This window comes from Phalacrocorax aristotelis, chromosome 16, assembly GCF_949628215.1.
Source record: "Phalacrocorax aristotelis chromosome 16, bGulAri2.1, whole genome shotgun sequence".
NCBI lineage: Eukaryota > Metazoa > Chordata > Aves > Suliformes > Phalacrocoracidae > Phalacrocorax > Phalacrocorax aristotelis.
This window is the reverse complement of record NC_134291.1, coordinates 4,214,997-4,236,867: the sequence shown is the minus strand read 5'-3', so window position 1 is coordinate 4,236,867 and position 21,871 is coordinate 4,214,997. Positions and strand designations below refer to the sequence as shown.

Here is a 21,871-nt window from a genome sequence, read left to right as displayed (position 1 = left end):
GGTGTTTCAGTAAAGACTCTGGTAACCAAATGTGGTTCTGAGCATCCCATAATTTAGAGGTGGACAAGGCTTGCGAGTTCATGCAGTTACTTGTCCAGGGGTCCGTGCAGATTGTTCCCAGCAGTATATCCACTAATACTGTGTTTAGCATGAGTTAAAACTTTCTTTTAATATTTTTTCCCCCAAGGATGGCGGTGTGCCTCTGCCCTGATGTGCTGGCCTTACCGAGCCCGTGCAAGCGAGCAGGCAGAAGCGAGGCAGACCAAGGTTGTGTTGCCATTTTCCCTGCTGTGCCTGGATAAACGGTCTCAGCCCCCAGCTCAGTTTCCAGCTGGCTCCAGGATCAGGGTGGCACTGGGGCAGTGAAAGGTCCCCTTCGGTCCTCCCGCCCCCAGGTCTGCGCTGAGAACAAAGAGCTGTGAGTGAGGCTGGTGCAGGCATTGCTTCTGGCAGGAGAGGCCACGCAGTGTCCCCCAGGAACAGCCCGGAACCCCCTGCCTTCTCCAGAGGTAACCGGGGAGCGGGTGGGAAGCGCAGCCCCGAGCAGAGGAGCAGCAGCTCAGCTTCCACCCCGCAGGAGGGTGCTCTCAGCCCGCTGCTGGCCCCGCTGCCTTCCTCTCCCCCCTCCTCTCCCTCCTCCTCTGGCAGCCGTAGCAGGGACAGGGCCCTGCAGCCCCCAGCACCCGCAAGGCACGGGCACCCCGATGGTCCCCCCCTTCCCTGTCCCCCGACCTCCCGCCACCCCCAGCCCTGCCGCTGGGTCCTCCTTGCTCGCTGCCGCGGGACCCCACAGGGGTCCCATGTTAAAGGTGGGTGACTGAGGGGTGCTCCCCTGTCGGGTGATGTCTTAGCACCCCTGCACCCTGCCCGCGCTCCCCTTCCCCTTGGGAGAGTCGCTCTTGAGCGCGGCTTTCGGAGCCCCACGGTGGCAGGGGGGACAGTGTAAGAGGTCCCATCGCGGGTTAATTTAGCTGTGCACCCTGCAGAGTGACCTTTGCAGTCCCCTCGTGCCCAGGGCCAGGGGTGGGAAGCACGGAAAAGTCCCTGCACACGCTGTTGCTCTCAGCAGGATGGGCCAAGCTGCGGGCAGCAGACTGGTGCAGCTGCAGGGGCTGCTGAGAAACTAAATACTTCCACCCTCCATAAGTCAGCAGAGCAAGAAGGAGAAAGAAGCTTTTACAAAGCGCTTTGCAGGGGAGGGGAGTCCATAATCGGCCCATTCTGCAAGTGGGGAAACTGAGGCAGGGACTGGGGAAAGCGTTTGCCAGCGGTCACCTAGCAGAGATATGACTTTAGGTCTCAGGGTGCCTGGTCGGCACTGGCCCAAATGCAGTGTTAGTACCAAGTTACTGCCTTTATCCCAGGTACTTTCTGCCTTGGGCTGTGATGGATAAACGTTTATTGTGCTCTGTCCTCATTTTGCCTGGGATAGAGTTAATTTTCTTCCTAGTAGCTGATATACTGTTGTGCTTTGGATTTAGTATGAGCATAACATGTGGTAACACACTGATATTTTAGTTGTTGTTAAGTAGTGCTTATACTAAAACAAGGACTTTTCAGCTTCCCATGCTCTGCTGGGTACACAAGAAGTTGGGAGGGGGCACAGCCAGGACAGCTGACCCCAACTGGCCAAAGGGATATTCCATACCATATGATGTTACGCTCAGCACATAAACGGGGGGGAGTTGGCTGGGGGGCAGCGATCGTGGGTCAGGGACAGGCTGAGCATCAGTTGGCAGCAGGTGAGTGGATGCATCACTTGTTTTTCCTGAGTTTTCTTCCTCTCTCTTTTATTATTTATTATTATTATTAACAATAATATTAATTTTACTGCAATTATTAAACTGTTCTTATCTCAACCCATGAGTTTTCTTACTTTTGCCCTCCTGATTCTCTCTCCCATCCCACCGGGGCGGGAGAGGGTGAGTGAGTGGCTGTGTGGTGCTTAGTTGCCAACTGGGGTTAAACCACAACAGTTCTTCGTACAAAACAAAACCAGAAGTGGCAAGGTAGGGTAGAAGAAAAGGAAAGGCATCAAGGCCTGGGAATCTGCACACGTTTCTCCTACTGATCACCAAAGGGTTGGCCAGAAGCCAGATTTTATTTTCTGAAAGTTCTCCTGGGGAGAAAAAGACAAAAACACCGAACAAGACCAAACCAAAGCCGTTAGCTGCTGAAATCCAAATGTTCTAAGTTTATTCTCATTTAACCTCTATAAAAATATATGAAATGGAAAAAGAAATTTGCTTTCTTATGGCCCAGTAAGTCAAGACTTAGTGTTTCATAAAGCTGTCCAACAAGATCCAGTGTCTCGGAGACGAAGCTGGACAGTGGCATCTGGACAGGAGATGCCCATTTCCATAGTGAGGGCAGCAACGACCGGGTCCCTTTAGCAGGTCTGGGGTGGCTCCTCCACTGCTAAAGGCCAGTAAATGAGTGGATGTGTAGCTAAAAGAAAAGTTGCTCTGGTGATGGGTATGTAACAGCTGGTGCTTAGAGAGACTCTTTGGTCTGTGTTATGAGAAATGTCAAATTACACAACTAAATCAGTCCCTGTTGGTTTTAAGCCTTATGGATCTGTAATCCTAAGGGTGCACTGATGGATTTACTGCCATTTCACCGGTACTCATTACAAGAGTATTTTGTTCCAAGAGACTAACTAGAGCAAAAGGGCCGTAAATCGCACCCATGCATCAGCCCTGGCAGAAGAGGATCTGATGCTGTAGAGGGTCCAAAGAGGACACCATGGCTGAAGCAGAGGCTTTCTGCTGGCTGCATGGCCTCAGGTGCTTTGAAATGAGGATATGAGAAGCAGTGGCGCTTCAGTGAGCCTCCAGCAATCCCATGGATGGGGGAGAGCATTGCTTCTCCTTTCTTTACAGGCTGAGGTTTCCTTTCTCCTGGCAGCACACTGCACCCATGCCTGGAGCACCCCTGGCTGTGTCCATGCCTGCACTTGTCCTGCCAGAAATAAGATCTCATGTAGGAGAGATGTGCTTGCAGTTCACCCTGGCATGGACAGAAAGGAGAAACAGCCACGCAACTCGCTCATCTTGAGCTGTTGCAGATGTGGGACCGGCCATGGACCCAACTCCCACATTCAGCTGCAAAAATAACTCCTTTATCCAGGCTCAGTCCTGCTCCCCCTTCATCCCCAGCATAGCCCCACCAAATTCCACTTCCCAGCACCTGTGTAGTGGGTGCTTCCAGCCACAGGCAGGGATCATGGTGCTGGCACTGCGTAGCCCCGTGCCCCAGCACCACAGCTAAGGACAGAGCTGGAGGAACCTCCACCCAAAGCTGGCTCTGCTGCTCTCCTCAGCTCTCACTTTAGCTTGGCAGCCCATGCCCAGGAGTTACATATTTTATCCCCGGAGTGCCAAGCTGCTCCATCCCCAGGCTGCGTTCAGGGATTGGCATGCAAATAAACCCACTGCTGCCTCAGCCTGTGATAATTAAAAGTGAAGTTGTAAAACAAGCAGCATCAATTTTTGGTGCACGGCCCCAGTAACACATGGTGATTGGACTGAGTTAGGAGACATTTCCAGCTATGCAGCAAACTCTAAATAGCCTGGAGAGAATACATGGGAATTTAGCTTGTGCAGCAATTTCAGATGTCAAAACAAGTTTCCTTGTTAATATGAAACTATTTGGACTTTGCATTTTTAATTAAAGCTTTTAATTATCCAACTGTATTTTATTAGCTTTTATGAAGACAGCTGCTTTAAACGCTATAAGCCAAATCTGTGCTCTGAAGCACTACTTGTCCGAGGCAGGGTTTTGGTTGTGAACAGCCTTCATTGTGAGTAAATGGGGTTGTTTAATTTAAATAGAATTTACTGTCCCAGCCAGATTGAAACTCTTTTATGGCAGAGAGGATAAATAGCCTCGGTGGGAGCGTTCGTGTGCCCGTGGCTGGGAGGGGATGCTGTGCTGGCAGCCTGGGGGCTCGCCCGGCAGCCCTTTCCAGGGTGAGCATCAGCTGCTTCTGGAAAGGGTTGCTCTGCCCACCTCACCTCCCTTCTTACATTGTTTTGTCTTGAGCACTAGACCCAGACTGAAAGGTCCTGGGTGGAAGCCTCTTGCGCCCTTGTGGTGGGTTTTGAGGTGCTGGGGTCCTGGAGCTGGTGGTGCTGGTGGGTCACTGCAGAGTGGCGGAGTCACCCTCCCCAGTGCAGGGGCTCAGGGGAGCTCGCTGAGCTCTGGTTTGCAGGAGGTCAGGCTTCATAGCTAGTCTTCCCCCATGCCTGCTCTTCAGTACTGTGATCACAGACTATTTTTATCAAGCAACAGCTAATGCTTGTGGTCCTGTTCATAACATGGATTACTTATTCATTGGCATCATGTTATTTACAACTGCAGTGTGGCCCCTCTTGGTTTACAGCATGCCAATAGTTTAACAGCTTGTAGAAGCCTTTATGTCCTCCCATGCAGGAGAAGAGGCAAAGAACAGGATATCTAAATATAATTGCAAGGGAAGAGCTGACAATCAGGATGGGGTTTCTGGCTGGAGAGCAGCCCTGTGCTGAGCTCGGTGCCATGTTCACAGGGAGCGCTCTGGTTCAAGACCTTACTCTTCATCACTGTCAAAAATCAGCAAAACATACTAAATCATCCATAATTTGGTGAGATGAAAGGGAAAGCAGGCAGCTTTTAAGCACTGATGCAGGTCAATCCATAACTAGTGAGACCTAGCAGGATCACAGGCTGAAGTGATGATAGCTGCCCACGAAGCTGAAAGGGCAGCTCAGGAGCCCGTGTGTGCATTCCTGCGTTAGAGGACAGATAAAAGCTTTGGTGCTGGGCAGGACCGTTCTCTCCAGATCTGCGTGTAGCTGCTGGCGATGAACTTTCTTCTGTCCTCTTTTGTGTTTCAGGAGAGTTTAGCTGGGATTGATACGGGCAGAATATTGTTCAAAAGAGACAGCACTACATAGCATGGCATGCGGGGCCAGAAGGAGAGCAATGCACAGTTAATGAACATGTCTATAACTTCTGCATGGGCTGGAAGGTCAATGAATTGAATATCTCTGGCTTACCTCAGACCAGTGCCCGTGCTGGCAATCGGTACCCGTGGAGCATTGCAGTGCAGATGACAGAGGGATTCCTCCTACGGACAGGTTCAGGAGTATCTCCCGTTTAGCCCATCCCCAGTGAAAGCCGCTGTTCGCACTGCAGGCTGTACTGTCCCTGGGGCATCGCGCCCAGCAGTGCGCTGCGAAGGGCACCGACACTCAGGCAGGGGCACGTCCCAGGAGAGCGCTAGATGGAAATGAAAATCAGTGATAGGCATCCAGCTGGCATGTGACACATGTAGACAGAACAACAGAGCACGGGGACACGGTTGGGCTGGGATTAGGGCAGAGAGAGGCTCTAAAAATCTCATGATCTGAGACCTCATCAAAGTCCCGTTGTGTGGGTATTAGCAGGGATCCAGTTAGGCAGCTCTGCTGTGGCCTGGGGGGGCTATCAGCGTTAGGAAAACACCAGTCATCATTTGGCATGATTTCATTTGTCTTTCCTTTTCCCTGCCTGGTCTGAGCCTGATGCTAACACAAAAACTCAACCAGCCCTTCTCCGGCACGGGGCTGGAAGGAGCCGGTGCCATGAGTGTGCTGCAGCCGCTCCTCCTGGGTGAGCAGTAAAAGGCGGACTTGGCCTCTTGTTGCTGCCGGTCTCTTCATCAGACAGTGGGATTGTACGAGGGGAGGGGAAGACTGAAAGGAGAAATGAGAAAGCTAATGAACTTGAAAAATGGATGCAAGAAAGGAGTCAAAGTGAGGCTGGAAGGGAATAGGCTTGTTGTAGCTTAATAAACATGTTCCTGCTGCTGACAGCGTTGCCCTCTTGATTTGTAGGGGGAGTTTTGAGAGGAAAGCAAGCACCAGGCTGTGGCTCAGCAGAGACACCCCAGGGAGTGGGGAGCTGCCTTCCTGGGGGGGTCAACAGGATATCCAAAGGGTGGGTCTGGAGCAGAAATTCTGACTTCACCCAGTCCTAATTGCAGAGTTACCTCAGCCGCCGGGCTGGCTCCTTACTGGGAATGGTCTGGGGCCAGCAGCCCAGAGCAGGGCAGTGACTGTGCTGCTGTGTGGGGAGAGGGCTGGGGCTGTCCTAGCGTTTTGCTGTCTCAAAGGCACCTAAGAGGGGTACAGAAGGACACAGGGATTTGAAAATCATGAGTAAATGGTCCTGTCGTTCACAGGCTGTCTGCAGATCAGTGCCGCAGTGAGCAGTGCCCTGTGATAGCTGAGCTCTGCCCATGGAGCTGAGTGTGGCCGGGACAGGGATGTCACTGCGCACACCAGCGTACCTTGGGGCTCTGCCTGCCCCGTGCTGCAGGGCTGGCTCTGCCCGGCTGCTGTGTCCCAGCGTGACAAACCACCGTGTCCTGGCATGACAAACCACCACGTCCTGCTCAGGGATGGCTTGTTTCTGCTGGGGTGGCACAGAGGTGGCTCAGGTGTGAGTGTCTCTCTGAGTCCCCAGAAGGATGCTGAGGGCTTGTCCCGGCTCCTCTGCGTGAGGCAATGTTTGTAAGGTCCTTTAATGTACTTTAATGTCACCTGCGGGTGACACTCTGTGTAGGATGCTGGGACAAGGTAGAGGGAAAGAAGTACTTTGCAGACGTGAGTGTAAAGGCATTTGCTGAATTTTTCTAGAGTATTTGAGGTCAAATCAGGATGGGAAAACATGGTACGAGTGATCATTAAAAAAACCTACCCAGACCACATCCTTGTCACACCTCTCTGAATATATTGCCCTGACCTGGTGAATGCCTCTTGTTTTACACTCTTGTGGGGGTGGGCATGAGCCCCATCCGACCTGGCAAGGAAGAGCAGCAATGTGATGATAAGGAGCTGATAAGATGAGCAGCCAGGGATGAGGGCAGCGTGGGTAAGCTCATAAATTCTGGGCTGGGATCAGCAGTTAGAGCCTGTTCGGAGTGAGCAGGATGAGGACAACAGCAGCAAGGCAGCAGGGCCATTGGGCTCTCTGCAGCGCAAAATCCTGGGGAGAGCCGAGTGCTGGCACTGGCTCGTGCGCAGTGTTGCAGTCTGGGGCCCACAGGGACCATGTGCCGGAGGCTGGGTGCTTCCAGGGTCTTTCCGCCAAAGAGCTCTGGAACCAGATCCAGGCTTGTCCTTCATGCCCCTGTGTGGATGGTTGGTGAGTTTAGCCTTGGACAAGGCTGAGCTAGAGCTTAACTGGCAGCATGGGCAGCTGCGGCTCTGCTGGAGCTGGAGGGTTTCCAGTCTGCCTTGTTTGTCCAGGGCATGAGGATAAAGTGAAGATGTTGTACTAGTCTATAAGTATGGAAAAAGCATTCAGGAACACATGGTGGTTTTAATGAAATGAAGCATTTTGAAAAGACCCCAATCTTGCCTGAAAAATAGTGTATTTTAATGGATCAGAAGTATTGGAAGTTGTGAACGAATCTGGCCAGTTCCACTTCAGGCATTAAAGCTGGGTCAGAAAAAAGTACCAGGAAAGCCTGAATTCTGAACACGCAGCAATGAACCTGCTTCTACGCAAAAGTCTCTGTCACTGAGAAGAAATGAGGAGTGAGGAGGAAGTGGAGTGTTGGGCGTTTGCTCTAAAGCAGAGCATGTTGGATGGGGAGCGCAGCAGCGGCAGCTCCCTGGATGCTTCCTGCTGGGCTATCCTCCAGTGGTAAATTCTTTTTCCTTGGTCCTCCCTGCTCCCAAGGGTTAAAACAACAGTGTGACAGCCCTGTCTTGCACATGGCCTGGGTGTCCTGTTGTGCCAGCCATCCTGGCTTGATCCTGCCTGGTTCTCAGTGCTGTTGTCCAGGGGACTCCTGCAGCAAAGATGCTCTGGGACACGACAGCATGTCACCCCAGCAGCACCAAGGCTGTGAAGGAGACCCCAGGACTAGTAATACCCTTGCCAGCAAGTATTTCTGTCTCAATACCAAGTGCCATGGGTTTTCCTTTTCCCTTTGACTGCCCCTTTTTTATTTTTTCTTCCCCTTTGGGAGCTTTAAGGGTAGGTTTCCAGAAAAAGATGCAGTATTCTGTGTCAGTAATCGGGCCTTGCTGCAGCTGAGAGCTCATAATGATGAAGATTTAATGCAAATCAAATGGACTTTTCATCTTAGCAGAAAAGTATTTACAGCCCATTAAGTAGATGGGAAAACTGGTCATTTTTTTTGGAGGGGAGCAGTGAAAAAAAAATAGTGCTCTGTAAAAAAGTAGCCACAAAAGACTCTTAGCTTGTGAATTTAGCCTGAGAAATTTATCAGCTTTGGGGATGGAAAACTCATCATTTACATATAAAAATATATCACTTTTAATTACACAGCCAACTTCAGCTTTACTCATTAGCTACTTACGCTACTCTGCCAAGTTACACAGTGGCAAGCTGGCTGGAATATTTTATATGGCATTTCATCCTGGAGCAGAAAAGTCAGCATATGGCTCCATCAGCCTTTGTATTCCTGGGTCATAGGGTAGGGAAACGAATGCAAATAAAAGGAGAAAGGCTGGAAGACGGGACGGGAAGAGGAAGGTGAGTGCCTGGGAATGTGCTAACACGTACATTTGGGATGAGCTGCCCTGGTACATGTGGGTGCCTTTGGGTCTGCAGCTCTTTGCAGGCAGGTGCTCTGCTCCAAGCAGCGCAGCCAAGGCTGATGGTGAGGTCTCAGAGATGGGAGCATCCCAGGGGAAGGGGCTCCAAACTGCCTTTTTAGGTCATCCAGTCTGACCCCTCTTCTTCACCTGGGTCCTATCCGCATCTCCTCCTGGCTTATGCTTACACCATCTTCTACTACCTCTGATAAGGCCTTGACTTGTTGCTTGGATAGCTGATTTCGGCACCTAATCACTCTCGCTTCTAAGACAGTTTTTCTTAATGCCTTGCCTGAAATATTTCCATTTGTGGCTTCAGGCCCCAGCACTCCTTGTTTTACCATTTCCAGATCATTTGAATAATCCCCCTTTCTCCTTTGATGGTATTTCCCCGGAGGTATTTATAACATTATCACACTCCCCATTTAATCTGCTTTCTTACAGACTGTATAAAATTAAACTCCATCTCCTCTCCTTTGCCTGCTGTGCCCTCTCAGCTTTGTGTTTGTGGCAGCTTGTTTTGAGCTGTTTCTAGTTTGGGGTGACCCCTTTGATACCCTGTGAGAAGCCACGGCTGTGGGCAACCCACCCTGGTGCAGCAGCGCAGGCTGTGCAGAGCCTGGGGTCGCACAGTCCCTTGGAGGGTTTGCAAAGGACCCCCTCTAGTTTAGGGCATCTGTCGGCATTTCCCCAGGACAGCAGAGCTTTGCTGGGAAGCCCAGTGTGGTCTCAGCAGTGTGTCTATCTTGTTTGGTGTGAGTAGTGCTAAGATGACCTAAAATGTGCCTGGTGTGTCTCAGACAGCAGCAAGTGGCAGTGCACCCCAGCTAGCTGGGTTTGCAGGAGATGGTGGCGTGCGATGGGTCCTGCTTGTTCAGCCAGTAAACCTGCAGAGAGCTGCCAGCAGCGGAGAATTTGGAAAGGATCATCCTTTGAGATTTGGGGTATTTTCTGAGCACAAAAGCCCCAGCACTGTAATCTGCTCTGAGCATGGGGGACACTGGAAGGGCACCCCCAGCACCCCCACTCCTGCTGTGAAACCACATAAACCAAATGCAGCCAAACAAATATCTGCCCTTCTTACCCAGGGAAAAGATCAAGCAGAGAACGTAGAGTTTCAAAGAGGACCCTTTTTGGTCTCCTACTCCATCCCTTCCACTCGGCTGCCTCTGCCTCCTTCTCCCCTCCCTTCCTTTCCCTTGTGGCAGAAGAGCCCAATCCACTCGCACTGAGCGAGGCCGTAGCCTCCAGCCCCCGCAGGTGGGGAGCAGAGGGTGTCAGGGGCTGCGCCAGTGAGGAATTTTAAATTGAAGCTCTTTTTCAGGGGCAAACCACGTCTCTGGAAACAAGAGTCTTGAAAAGGAAATATGTCCTTCCCTTCTCCCCCCCCACCAGAAACTGAAACGTACATGTTTGCATTGTGGAAGAAAAGTAAAAAATTTCCAGTGAAAATTGAAAATAGTTGATGTTTTTAGAACTTGCCCAGAAGGAGGGAGACCTTCACAGTTTTCCTTTACCTAGTCTCCCAGGCCAAGCTGAATGATTGCACAAAGCTGCTGGAAATCTGCAGAACCTGGGTTAGAGGTATGTGGCTTTACTTCTGCGATATGCCAGCTACAGAGGTCTTGTTTCATCCTGGCCCAGCCATGATTGACATTATATCGCAGAGATGGGCTGAAGCAGAAGGGAAGAGCAGAGAGTAGGACTTCACCGATACATAGCTCCTTTGCAGCTTGGGGAAGCCTGAAGCCATGGGCAGCAGTGGGGAACGGGGGGCTGCTCAGTGCACAAAGATGGATGCAATCCCCCCAGTGGACAAAATCAGATTACTGGGGAGAGGGAAAATAAACCTTTGAAATGCTTATATCTAATCAGTAACTTTGAAAAGATACCACTCTGGCAGTGGGACACTGACTGACAGGAGGCTTTGAAACCTGGGCTGGGGAATTCCCCTTGAATGGGAAACATTCCCTTCAAATACAAGAAAACCACTTCCCTTCCCCATTTTCTGGCAAAGGAATTGGGAATGGGAACCTGTGGACAGGGTCCAGTGTAAATGTACAAACTGAAGGTTCCTGCAGAAACAGAGAAAAGGAGAGTTGTGGCTCCCAAGGCCAAGTTATGTAGCAGATGTCCCTGTTGCTGTGCCTATATTTTTCCCCCACTGGAAACAGTGTTTGCCGTGCACGGCCGCGCAGGGCTGCCGTAGCACCGGTGTCTGCAGGACAGGAGGCTGAGCGTCGTGTTCCTCCCTGGCTCATACCACCCAACACCTTGTGTCACCCAGTAAACTGGAATTAATGGGCAGAGTTCACAGTAGCATCATTGTTTTGCATGTGTGGGATATTGAAGGCAGCCCTCCCTTCTTACAGTTACCTAACTGGCAAGAAATCAAGGGACGCTCAGAGCAAAAATTAAAAAAACCCAACCAAACCCCGCAAAAAAGCCCCCAAACCTCAAGTCTTATGTCAAACCTTAAGTCATATGACAGAGCAGTAAATAATGGATCTGGTGACCTAGACCTGCAAATATTTACATTCCTTTGGCTTGGCTGATAGCGGGGGTTCGGCTTACCATGTCTCACCTAATTAGCAGAGGGCTACAAGAATCCAGTGGTGGGTTCTGGTTTCTTTTTCACCTCGTTTGTAACGCGTGCCCCTCTCTCTCGCTTGCCATGTAGTTTGCACATGGGTACATGTCAGCGATAACATATGGGCAAGGTGTGCGGTTACGCGCAGGGACTGGCAGGACTCAAATGCATCAGCAGCTCCGAGGCCGAGAACAAGTTCCTGCAGCCACCCAAGAAGGTGCTGGCCTTGATCCCCTTTTAGTCTCAGTTGCAAAACCTGTCTGAGGGCTGCCAGAGATACAAAGTTCACCGCGGACTGTGAGCTCCCTGATTTTAGGGCTCTTCCACTCCAGGGGCTCAGCTGGCTGTATCTGTGCTCCTAATAAAACCTTGCCCATACTGGTGCCTGGGAGCGGTTCTGGGCCCATGCTCTGCCGTGATCTGTGCCCAGGCACGGTTTGGGAGGGTGCTGGCTGGCACGGGTCAGAACCTGTGGTCAGGAATGCCATAAACAAACTCTATAGGTTGTAAGTTCATGTTCAGGCCTGTGTCCTGGCTTGGTTTAGTTTACATGTACAGAGGGAACTTAACTGAGTGCAGGACCGCTTTGTGCAGATGTAGGAGTGTGGGATAGGAGCCACGCACAGCTTAGGTGATTCAAAAAAAAAAAAAAAGAAAAAAAAAAAGAAGGTGGAACAGTCACTGGCTGTAGTTGATCAAACTGCAGTGTGGTGAGTGGCCAGAGGATGCCCAAGCTAGCGCCAGCCCAACAGGTCTGCGCATGGGTGCAGAGGTGCCAGAGCTGTGTGGGGCTTGCTGTGGGGTGGGGCGTCCCTGTGGTTGCAGCAGAGATGCTCGTGATTGCCTGATGCTGCCTGATCTAGCAGCAGAGAAGCAAAGGCAGAACTAGCTCCGGGTCAGGTCACCCAGTCAATGGAAACTTTTCTTCATTTTGAAAAATTCAATTTAATGCTTTCCTTTTGATGGAAGCCTGATATATTCCTCCAGAAGCTTTTAAAGCAAAAGGTTCTGAAAGAGTTGTGTGGTGAAATCATTAACATGACCAACAATGGCAGTTTGGGAGTAAAGGTTAAATCTTCTTTACACCAAGGGACAAGCTTTTTTGCAGCACAAGCCCTCCAGGTCAGAGGTTGGAAATGCCAAAGCAGGAAAGAGGAATTTCTTTGTCTTTTTTTTTTTTTTTTTTTTTGTTGTTTTCCCCCTTTTTTCCCATGGCATACCCGTACCCTTCTTTCACCTATGTCTTTGCCCAAGGCACTGCCCCAGAAATTCTCAACTTTTTAAAGGATCACATACCCCTTTAGAAAAAAAGAAAAAAGTCTACTTTCTAACCCCAACGACGGGTTGGAAATGGGGTGCTAAAGTACTTAACCCTTAGGTAAATATATTTCCATTGTTCTATTAAATCATAGTTTACTCTCTATAATTACAAACACTTTAACTGGACACAGAAAGAAACTGGGAGCAGACCCTCCCTTTCCACTGCACAGAGATGGAAGTATGTGGCTTTGTAACTGTGTTTGTTTTGTGGACCAGCCGACGTTCATGGACCATCAGTGGCCTGCAGATCAGCGCGGAGCAGCTCTCCAAGCCCACACACCGTGGGTGACGTGCTGCTGTCCAGGAGGCTGCCTGGCTCATGAAATGTAAACTATGAACACTTGGACCTGAGAGGGGCTCTCCTGCCTGCCTGCTCTCAGCTCCTGCATGAGGTACGAAGACATGTCAGAGCCCTCCAGGGTAGGCTGGAAAATCACCCCCCCAGTGACTCCAGGCTGTGGGGCGGAGGGCTTTGGTGCCATGTGTTGCAGTTAGGTAGGGGACAGAGAGGGAGCCAGGGGCTCCCAAACAGAGCCTGGGTTTGGTGAAGGCTATTAGATGGAGAGCTTGCTGCTTCCCCTGACATCTTTATGTGCTTTAAACACTATGAAGGCCACTTAAAAATGATCTTACTTTGCTGATTAGACTATTTTACCCAGCAGATGCACAGATCCAGCTTTGCTGACAGCCATGCTCCCACCAAGTAATCAATCAAATCTGTCTCATTTCCATCTGTAGGTCACTCCAGCAACAACGCCTAAGGAAAGCAGGATGCATGGAGCTGCCCTTGGAGCGTGCACAGTCACACATGCTCTCCTTTCCCAGCTGCAGCAATGATGGGGAGAGCCATATCACTTTATCTTGCTCTTTCTGCTGCTGCTGAGTGGCCCTTGTGCCCGTTCCCCAGCAGTGATAGATTGAGCCTGGCTTGTTTGGCTGGAAACGAGTGGCCTGGATCTGCTGGCAGGCTGGGGGCTGGCACAAACCCTGGGCAGGGAGGCAGGCTGGGGCACGTAGGGTGCTCGTCTGGTACCAGGGCAAACACCTGCAGATACGCATGCTGCCCGTGAGGTGGGGCGTGCTGATAAGGCCGCACGGCGCAGCTCTGCCTGCGCCTTCACACATGGGTCTGCTTGTCTCAGTTCCAAAACTCCTCCTGGTTTTAGCCTCATACTTTTTCCTGAGTCTCTCACCAGAAATTGTGAGCACAGGAAGAGGCCCTGAGATCAAAGATGGACAGTTTTCATCTCCTGAAAACAAATCTGCTTTTTTTTTTTTGGTGGTGGGTTTTTGGGTGGGGATTTGAGACCTTCTGTTGGCCAGGCGCCTGCAAATGGCAGGTAAAGCATTGCTCTGGGTTGGATGGGCATCACCCAGAGTGAGAAGGAAGGACCCAGGGACTTGCAGACACAATCTGTTTCTCCCCTCCTGCTCTGCTGATCACCTTCCATACCTCCACAGCTCTGGCCAGGCGATGCCTAAAGCCTGGGCGCTGTGTGCAAGGGCCATTCTTCCTCCGAGACAGAGGTATTGCTTAGAAATGCCTTTTTCTTGACTTGCATGGGCATTTCAGCAGCATCTAAGCACTGCAGAGTCCATTAGCTCCACTTCATGGCTGAACAGCCTTTGCTTCTGCTGGGGCACTCAGCTGACTCTTCCCAGAGTCCAAATAAAACTTTAAATGAAAGAAAAACAGCCTGGGAATGCAGCATTGTGTGACATGCCGGCCCAGCTTGGAGGAGCTCTGCTGCACAGGGATGGCCGCCTTTTACTTCCTCTTGATCCTGGTGTGCAATGATGCAAAGCCCTTTTGAATTAAATTATTAAGCTGGTAGTAAGAACATCATGCTCAATTTGTTGGCGTTCCGCTAAAATGTCACATACATGATTTATATGGAGGAAGGGATAAAAAGAGGGGTACAATTAGGAGGTTGACCCTACACAAATTAAGGAGAAGATCCACACTGGCCCAAAGTCAAGCTGGTTTTGCTGGGGTGGATTGGGTTACCAGAACAACACGTAGAAATGCTGAGGGAAGGGGAAGTGAGGGGCTGGCTGTAAAGGGGCAGGCTGGGTGTGCGGGGTGGCAGCAGAAACTGAGGGATGGGTTGGGGAAGGAGAAAATAAAGGGTGTGAGTCTGTAAAATTGCCAACCAGCAGCAGTGGCTCTCGGGAAAGCGTACTAAAGGAAAAGAGCCCCTATGCTGCACTATGTGTATTGCTGTTGGGCTTTTTATTTGCCAGAATGCTACCCCCAAAATGCATTCACTGAAATGTTTCAGCGGAGGGTGGGAAAAGCTGCTTCTCCCTCCTCTCCTTACTGTTACAAGCAAAACTGCTACCTGGTGTAGGCTCTTTGTCAAAAGCTGGAATAAACCCATCCTTGCATCAGTCTTCAGTGGTCTTTTCTCCTAGGGTGCTTGATGCCAAGGAAAAAGGTGATGAGGAGGTGACTAGGAGCAGCTGAGGACCTGGAGAGCCAACCAAAGGGCTGTGAAGCTGGACAGGAGTGGCACAGCAGAGCCTAGTCCCTGCAAGGAGGCTGCGAAGGTGCATGGTGAGACAGCAGATGTGAGGGCATACCGCAGGGACACCCAAGCACAAGACATAGCTACAGTTAGCTAGGGTTTCAGACAAGGTTCGGCTGTTTTCCCTGCCATATGTATTATGTAATTTCCTTTGGTTTCTTCCCCATAAGTCACAGTCATTGTCTCTGCAGGGCTGATGGGGGTCTTGCTCTGGCTCTCAAAGGTAAGTTTGATAATGACATTATGTCCAGCCAGAAAAGAGCCGCGTTTCCCCACGGGTAGCCCCAAGAACATGCATAGAACCGGTGACCTATTGGGCCTTCAGCTACTGTGTGTTGGACCCCACACAGCCCTGTGAATGCCTCTTTATCTTACTTCGCCATGCTCCCTGCTTGTCTAGGCTGGGGGCCTTGCATCATTCTTACAACACTTCTCAGCCTGACCTGTAATGCCCTCGGTTGTACAAACAGTCACATGAGTGAATGTTATTCATGTCTCATACAGAGCTTGTACTATGTCTTGGGCAGTGTATTACAAACTTTTTAAAAGAAAAGCAACTGAATAAAATCCAGTCAGCTTTACTTAAGGGCCAGCATCCTCGCTTCTTGTGCCGCAGCCAAGGAGGCTCCGACAGGGCTGTAATTTGTTGCTCACAATAGCTCTCTGTGGCAGACAGGGGATGGAGAAAGCTTCCCTTCATACGGCAGCGACTGCAGCACTACAGCTGCAGTGAGCCAGAGCCACGGGCAAGTGCATCCAGGGGGGCTGCAGCAGCTGGAGGCTGCTGAGGGTGTCAGATGCAGCAGTGAGTCTCATCGCTCGTTCCCAGACTCCCAGGCATGAGATAGTCAGGTCTCCAGAGCTCTTCAGGTTTTACAACCAAACATTGGGTACCAGGATCAGGAGCCTAAACCCCTGAGTGACCCACCCCAAGAGTTCAGCCCAGCCAAAAACCCCCGACAACAGAAAACCCAAAGCACAGACACATTAGCATAAGGGACATTAAAATCTTAATTGTCATTGAAACTCTTCTTCCCAAATGTGCAAGGCTGGGTTTATGTCTTTTAATATTGAGTAAATTAAGCTTGATGCTAAGACATACTGGCTTGGTGATAAATGGTGTGTGGAGGGATGTTTTATGGGGCCGTCATGGGGTACTTTATCTGTTGCCACTTGCAGGCTACCAATTCATTCCTTATTTATTTTCAGAATTAATTTTTATTGATTCCTTCCCCTTCCATTTCCCCAGCCACAAAAAATGAGGGAAGAACAAACAAAACCTAGTGCAGGAGGATGGGACATCGGCTGGCTCTAGGGACTGCAGTCAGACTCTGCACATCACCCCAGGTCACTGGTTGAATTGGGGCTGGACTGGGGGTGTCGGGCACCATTACCCCACCGGCTCCCTGCCGACCTGTGCGACATGAGCTGCTGGCCCCGGCTGTGGGTCCAAGTGCTTCTTCTGTATAAACCACCACCCAGGCTGGGATGCTCATCAGTGAGAATGAGAGTTGAATAAATGAGGGAGAGGAAGGAGTTCTGGTGTGGTGTGGAGTGGGAACAGGTCCCATTAGTCCTTGTCAGCGGTGGATGGTGGTCATGCAGCCCCACAGTTGCCAGACAGCCTGACCCAGTGAAAGCCCCTGCTTTAATATGGGGTTTAAAGGGGGCTTTAAAGAGCCAGTTTAGAGAGAGGGAAAATGTTTTTAAAGAAAGGAACAAAAAAAGCCCCAAATGGAGCAGACACAGGGGGAAGTGCTGGTGAATGGTTTCTCCATGCTGGTGCCTCCCAGCCCTGCCTGGGTGCTGGAGCCCAGCGGCACGGCCGTGGGGGTGGCAGGGTGCAGGCTGGGGCTGGGGGGAAGGGCCAAGAGAGCCTTGGTCCCCCCGGGGGGGCACTTGGGGACCCCACACTGGGGACCCCTGTGCCACAGGGTGGCGGGAGGGCTGTGGCGGGCAGCTGCTGCAGGGCAGTGGGGTTGCCCGCAAGGCGTCCCTCCATGCTGGGACACGGGGACTGCACAGGCCCGTCCCAGAGAACTCTGCCCTCCAAGAGCCAGGCTGTGGCAGCGGCCATGCCACTTGGCTGCTGTGTTTTGTCACACTCGCCCAGACACCCCACAGCAGCAGTTGCTATCTTGTCTGAAGGCGATCCCAGCCCCTACAGACAAGGGGGAGGACTGCGTGGGTGGGTGCCTGTGACCGCGGATGCCACCTCCTTCCTGTGCAGTGCCACTGCCAAACTGATGGGAGGGCACAGAAGGAATCACTGCAATTAACCTCTGATGCTCTGACTAATCGGCTGGCACAGCATCCAAACTGAGCTCCTTTGAGCCTGGTGAGCAAAAGTGGGGGGTAAAGTGGCCACCTGAGAGCACTGAGTGCTCCCTTCTCTCGCTCCCCGTGGGTATGCACTTGCGTTAGAGGGCCTGAGTGCTTTTATTTTGCTAAACCACTTTGAAGTGGAAACCAAATTGCATGTCTTCCTCTTCCCCCCAGCTCCCCTGAGCCCTCCTGGTTTAATTAGTTCCATCTGATGTTCAGAGGCTTCCAAGAAATAAATGTGCTTTTAAACAAGTTGAAAAAAACGGTGGTGGCAGAGCTCAGAGAGCTGTCTCACCAACACACAGGCTGACAAGGGACACGCAGTGAGCACAGTGCAGCCAGGCTCAGTTTCCCCTTTTGGCCACAGAGATAGCCCTGCTGGGCATGTTTTGCATGTTCATCAGCAGAAGTTTGCAGCCAGGTACCTTTGAGCAGTGTGCTGAGGTAAAGAATCGTGGAGGAAGACGGGTTAGCGTAATGCTGCGCTTGCTGAACAGGCTTTGGTGTTCTTCCTTCTGCAGCTCCACCCTCTTGTGCTTTGCTCTGCGCTTTCTATCTGTAGTTCAGCTTCACAATCCAGGTTGACAGAAGCAATAACAGAAAAGAAACAATATCTCATAGGCATCTTGTCTCATTGCTTATAGACACTCACTTTGCTGTATACAAACCTTTGCTAAGAAAGACTGCATCATCCCTGTGAGAGTGTGGAATAACTTTAAAAGAAAGTCCTAACTCAGCATAGACACTGAGTAAGCAGAAAAAGAGGCCACAGTCTTGCAGGAACTGTGCTAGCCAGAGTCCTTTGGGACAAACCCGACTTCGGGGCTTGCACTGCACATCTTCCCTCTTCTTCTCTCTGTCCCTCCTCCATTCCTATGCTATTTGTTGTCCTCAGGACAGGCTGCCAGAGGAGGGTTTTATTCCCACACAGGTTAACTTTTACCTGGGTTTCCCTTGCTCTCCTGATAAGCAAAGCCAGTGTTTGCTGTTTTGATTTGGGGAACAGTGAGTTTGGAACATAACCCTCTTATCTTGTCGTAATTCATCTGCTGTCTTCAGTTCTGGTTGTCAGGTATTAAGCTGCAGTGTGGCTGTGACTGTGGATTAGGTGAACGAGCTGATTGCAACTGCAACTCCTGGTTTTGCCCGTGCCCCAGTAAAATTCCAGGTGTTCTTACTGCAGCCTGTGCTCACCTCGCCGGGAGGGAGCAGCCTTCTTCAGACAGCCTGCCATATAAGCATCCTCCTCAAGCACCTCGAAACCACTTAAAAGAACCAGACATGGAGGGTAAGTCTTATCCTGCCAACACGAAATGTGTGCGTTCCCCATCTGCCTGCCCTCCATAGGACACCCCCAGGTCTCCTTTCCCCAAGGGGCCCTGACGCTGCAGAAAGCTGCCACGGCTCTGCAGCCGGGGCGGCGAGTCCGTGGGGAGGCTGTCGCCTGCCTCAGTGAGCTAGGGTTTGGGCACCGGTTTGGCGCTGTTTTGTCCCCTCGTCACATGCCCTGGGTCTCTCCATCTCATGTCCAGGGACACTGTGACCCTCTGGCTCGGTTGCTCCCAAGAGGTACCGCTTGTTGTGTCCCCAGGCTGTGGAGTCACACGCTGACTGACGTTCAGGTACTTCAGGGGTCACCACCATATGTGTGTAATGGTATAAACTGTGTGTGTGTCTGCCTGGGCCCTAACTTTTGTCCTTGTGTTCCCGTTTTGCTATTTCCTACATTTTTATAGGTATTGTTAGAAATGTTAGGCTGGGAGGGGTCATTAGACATCCGCTCGTTAAAATCCGTGCTCTCCCACAGTGAGGCAGGATCACGTCTAACCGCGGACAACCTCAGCTTCGGGATGAAACAGCTCAACCCCCCCACCTTGCAGCAGACAGCACCTCCGAATTTGGGCTATACCAGCCAGGACCATACCCCAAAGAGTGCAGTAACGGAGGATCTGCCTTTACCTGCCCCTTGGGAGCGCGCCTAACTGAGCTGGCAGGGCTGTCGGCCGGCCAGGAGGGGGTTACGGGGCTGCTTGACCCGCTCGGGGCTCTGCAGGATTTAAAGGAAGGGGCGGAGGCAGTTCTCCCCCCTCCCAAAATGGCGGGGAGGTTTGTGGGCCGGGCAGGCTGGGGAGAGGCCTCGGCTTGACCAGGCCGGAGCTGCCCCTGGCTGTTCCATGCTGAAGTGCCAGCAAAATGCTGGTGAGAGAGCTGTGAAGCCCTGGCCTGAGACCCAGGTATTGCTGTCCCTTTCTCCCTTCCTGAGAGATCAAGTTTGCAAAGAGCCTGGTTTTCTTGGTGTGGGTTTTTTTTTTTCTTCCTTCCTTTCCCAGGGAGGCTGGTTGCAAGTAAATTGTGTCTGTTTGGGGTAAATACGCCTGTATAAGCCGTGTGAAAATGGCACGTTTTCCTTGAGGACCCAGGGAAGCTGTTGATGCAGGCTGCAAGGTTTGGGCATGGGTCTGCATGAAAGTGATTGTCTCAGGTTGGGTGGGTTGTGTGTGTCGGTGGCTGATGTGCAAACCTGAGAGCGGGCCCACTTAGTTCCTGGTGGAAAATCACCTTTGGAGGCTGTGCAGTAACTTCACTTAGGCTAGCAGCAAATCTGCTCTTCCAAGAGTTGCTGCCTTCCAGCTTTACTACCTGTATGTATTTTGGGTATTTTTTTTGTTTGTGTTTAAAATAGCTCTGTCAGTTCAGTGCATTTGTCTGTGTAGAAGATTCTGCTTTTTGTTCTTGACAATAGCTTGCCAAGCACAAAAATCCTCAAATGCCAGAAGGCTGGTGGAGCCCCACTCAATTAGAGATCGTCTCCTAAGGTGATTTCCTCCTCCAAAGAACTCTTCTGCTATCAAGTATGATTATGTGGTGTCACATTAGTAACAGCTTTGCAGCTGTGATTCCAGCTGCTCTTTCCTGGGCAGTGTCCTGTCTGTGAATGATTAAAAAAAATATATGAAGCAACAAAGCAGGTTTGATCACTTGGTGTGTGTTGTATCCACAGACGACAGACTGGGAGGAGGAGAGGGGGCTTTAGGAAAAGTATTTTAGAGCATATTCAATGTTCTAAAATCTACAGTCTATGGAAAAGATGAAAATGAGTTACATTCATACACTGTTGCAAAATGTTATCAGTTTATTATGCAAAAAAAAAGAGAAAATCCCCACCCTTGGGAAGCTTCAGTTTTTACAACCAGATATTTTATTTTGCTTCCAGATCTGGTTCAAGACCTGGAATTTGCTTTCTGAAGCCCTGGATGATCTGGGAGTCAAGGTAGGCTTGTGAAGGGGCTAGGGAGGCAGTGTGCATTTTCTCTGTATGAGTGCTGGTACTAACAACTTGCAAATTATGGCTCAGTGCAATCATGGCTAATTAAAGGCAGCCTGTGCTGTTATTGAAAATGCAGTCACCTGAGGAGGAAATAAGAAACACTATTCTCTCCCAACTCGTTGATGACTGCTTGTTTCTGTTTTGCACTTCATTAGCCCCTCCTCCACACACCTTCAAGTTTGATGTTAAGAATTAGCAGTGTTTCTTGCCATCTTGGATCTTTTTTGGACTTGCAAGTCGACCGCATAGTCTGGATGATACCTAGTCAGGTTGGTTTACGTGTCTTTGGGCTGTTGCAGGATGCAGGTTCTCATCCCTTGGCTGTCTTGCCTTTTGGCACGTGGCTGAAGAGGAAGGATGATGCCTGCGTACAGGCTGGTGTGTTGCTGTGCTAGCTGAATGAGAGGAAAAACTTGCAGGAGCACCCAGTGGAAAACAGCATTTCCAGTCTGCCAGTTTGGTTGCTCCTCATGTAGATATGCTTGGGTGTTTCAGGGCCCCCAAGGGGCTCCTTGCAGTTATGTTCCCACAGGTGATGGGCATTGCAACACTCAGGCCACCAAATGAGGGCCAAGGCTCCTCTCCTTTGCAGTAGCTGTTCAGCCAGGATGGACAGACTCTGTGATATGCTGTTGCTGTAGCATATATATTTATGTACCGGTGTCTATTACTCTGTTATGAAGTTGGAAACTCTGGAAAGGTGTTGTAGTTTTTGATACTGCTTGGGACAGGTTGAGTCTGTCAGAGTCAGTCACACCAATACTTTGAAACAGCTGTGTTGGGGATTAAAAGGTGCAAGAGAATACTAAGGCACTGCAGTGCTTAGCTGAAGGCTCCTGACTTAGAATTCATCCTGTGCCAGTGAGACGTGCTGGGTAACTAACACTGGTGAAGTAGGTGTGAGGAGAGCTGAGACACTGAGAGCTTTGAAATGTTACTTCCTCTGCAGAAGACTAGATGAGCGAGTTGTGCCTTCAGAGGCTGTGCGTGCTTTGTGCCATGTGGCTGGTCCTGGAGACCTGTGCCTTCAGGCTCCATCTCAGTTGCTCATCGCTTTGTGGTCTGCCTGTGCCATGTACCTTCCTCCTTCCCATGGTGCTGCAGTTGGTGCTTTTGCCCCCAGAAGTCCATCAGGCACTAATATATTGGTCTTTGTAAACATGTTAATGATGTTCTTGTCACAGGG

General features: G+C 50.7%; 1 long non-coding RNA gene across 17 annotated transcripts in view; it reads left to right on the top strand.

The window, feature by feature from the left end:
• Nucleotides 1-18,359: 18,359 nt before the first annotated feature.
• Nucleotides 18,360-21,871, top strand: part of LOC142065342 (uncharacterized) — a 192,285-nt gene continuing 188,773 nt past the window's right edge. For 16 of the 17 annotated variants that reach the window (XR_012663371.1, XR_012663370.1, XR_012663361.1 and 13 more), the window contains exons 1-2: nt 19,441-19,591; nt 20,572-20,628. This is a non-coding gene — a long non-coding RNA (uncharacterized LOC142065342). Of the gene's footprint in view, nt 18,646-19,440; nt 19,592-20,571; nt 20,629-21,871 lie in introns of those variants that run through there. The other variant, XR_012663363.1, reaches the window with a different exon arrangement.